Source organism: Protobothrops mucrosquamatus, unplaced genomic scaffold (genome assembly GCF_001527695.2).
Source record: "Protobothrops mucrosquamatus isolate PMUCROS unplaced genomic scaffold, P.Mucros_1.0 scaffold760, whole genome shotgun sequence".
In the NCBI taxonomy this organism is placed as follows: domain Eukaryota; kingdom Metazoa; phylum Chordata; class Lepidosauria; order Squamata; family Viperidae; genus Protobothrops; species Protobothrops mucrosquamatus.
Genome location: NW_015387029.1, coordinates 589308 through 591738, shown reverse-complemented (window position 1 = coordinate 591738; position 2431 = coordinate 589308). Strand labels below are relative to the sequence as shown.

Here is a 2431-nt window from a genome sequence, read left to right as displayed (position 1 = left end):
AGGAGCAGGAGGAGCAGGAGAAGGAGGAGGAGGAGGAGCAGGAGGAGCAGGAGCAGGAGGAGGAGGAGGAGGAGGAGGAGGAAGAGGAGGAGATGACTGTGGGGTCCTTGGTGCTCTCTGAGCTTGGAGATTTTCTTGAAGACGTTTCATTACCAAACTGGGTAACATCATCAGTCCTACTAGGGAGTGCAATTTGCAGGGAGGAGGAGGAGGAGGAGGAGCAGGAGGAGCAGGAGGAGCAGAAGGAGGAGGAGGAGGAGGTGGTGGAGGAGGAGGAGGAGATGGCTGTGGGGTCCTTGTTGCTCTCTGAGCTTGGTGGTTTTCTTGCAGACGTTTCATGACCCAACTTGGTAACATTATCAGTACCGGTAGGGAGTGGGGTTTGCAGAGAAGAGGAGGAGGAGGAGGAGGAGGAGGAGGAGGAGGAGGAGGAGGGGTCTGTGGGATCCTCAGTGCTTTCTGAGTCTGGTGGTTTTCTTGCAGACCTTTTATTACCCAGCTAGACACATCATCAGTGTCAGAAGGGAGGGGGGTTGTGGAGAGGAGGAGGAGGAGGAGGAGGACTGTGGGGTGCTTGGTGCTCTCTGAGCTTGGCGGTTTTCTTGCAGACGTTTCATTACTAAACTAGGGAACATCATCAGTGCTAGAAGGGAGTGGGGTTTGCTGTCTCTTTATACTCCAGTCAAGGAACGACCAACTCAGACAAACACGTAAAGAACAACCTAATCAAGAAGGGTGACTGCACAAGGCAACTCACTGGTACATAAACAGAGAGCAAACCTCACCCTCCCTCACACTGAGGATGTTACTTAGTTGGGTCATGAAATGTCTGCATGAAAACAGCCAAGCTCGGAGAGCACCAATGACCCCACTGTCCTCTCCCCCCCACCTCTGCAATGAAGAAAAGGACGAGGGGGGACATGATAGCTCTGTTCCAGTATCTCAGGGGCTGCCCCAAAGAAGAGGCAGTCAAGCTATTCTCCAAAGCACTTAAAGGCAGGACAAGAAGCAACAGTTGGAAACTAAGCAAGGAGAGGAGCAACCTAGAACTAAGGAGAAACTTCCTGACAGTGAGGACAATTAACCAGTGGAACTACCTGCCTCCAGAAGCGGTGAATGCTTCAACACTGGAGGTTTTTAAGAAGAGACTGGACAGCCATTTGACTGAAATGGTATAGGGTTTCCTGCCTGAGCAGGGGGTTGGACTAGATGGCCTCCAGGGTCCCTTCCAACTTTATTATTATTATTATTATTATTATTATTATTATTATTATTATTATTATTATTATTATTATTATTATTATTATTATTATTATTATTATTATTATTATTAACCCCACACTCCCTTCTAGCACTGGTGATGTTACCTAGTTTGGGTCATGAAACGTCTGCAAGAAAACAAGCCAGCTCAGAGAGCACCAAGGACCCCACAGTCGTCTTCCTCTTCCTCCTCCTCCTCCTCCTCCAACACCATCAACAACAACAACTGCACCCCATTCCCTTCTAGCACGAAAAATAGTTGGGTAATGAAGCCTCTGCAAGAAAACTGCCAAGCTCAACTTTTTAACCCTGAGCTACAGATATTCTCCTTTATCTGCTTCTATTTCTGCTTAAAACTGCCTGCTAAAATTACTAATGAAGCTGAAAAAATCTCCTGACTTACTGGTGTGCTCATTATCCCGAATCCTCAAAGAACCAATTCTTTGGCCCCCGGCCACTGCCTGACTCCTGGCAAAGCCCTTTAGAAATCAAAATATGCAGGCTGACATTTGCCAGTCTGTTTAAGGTCAGTGGAGAGCCATCTCAGGTCACTTCTGCAGCTGCGAGATCTCTTGATCTGTCCTCTGCCCCCTTCCCCATGGGCTAGAGATGGCCTCTCCAGATGGAGGCTTCTTCGCCTACGCAGCTCTTCCTGGAAGGACTTCAACCGTGCAGAAGGATCACTTGGTCATTCCAAGGAAGGCTTCCAAGTAAAAAAAAAGTAACCTTGCCCAGGCCATCTAAAGAAAGCTGATTTTTTTTTAAAAAAAAAAACTCAATGTAATCGGTCATTCTCTTTTCCCTCCAGTCAAACGTCTTATATTCAGGAAAAAAAAAAGTTTTCTTGCACACTGCTCTCCCCAGATCCCAAACAGGACACTAGGAGAGCAGGACACATTTATATGTAGGAATGACGAGCCCGATCCACGGTGCTTGTGGGCAACACAGAAAGTGCTAGGGAATCAGTTCTAACCCTTTGCTGACCTATGTACCTTAAGACGGTCCTGCTGGCCCTGCGCGACTCACCCCTCGCGCAGGCCTGGCCCAGTAACATCTCTAGGGCCTACCTCGAGGATGGGGTGTGGAACCCCGAGAGGTGGCATGCAGCGGCTACTAACAAAAAATTATCTAAATTGTTCAATTTGAGAGCTTTTTTACAGGGGTGTTTTAA

General features: G+C 47.8%; 1 protein-coding gene across 1 annotated transcript in view; it reads right to left on the bottom strand.

Moving 5' to 3' along the window:
• LOC107289734 (fibrillin-2) overlaps positions 1 to 2431 on the bottom strand; it is a 172158-nt gene that overhangs the window by 81113 nt on the left and 88614 nt on the right. The gene's annotated exons all lie outside the window — the stretch shown is intronic.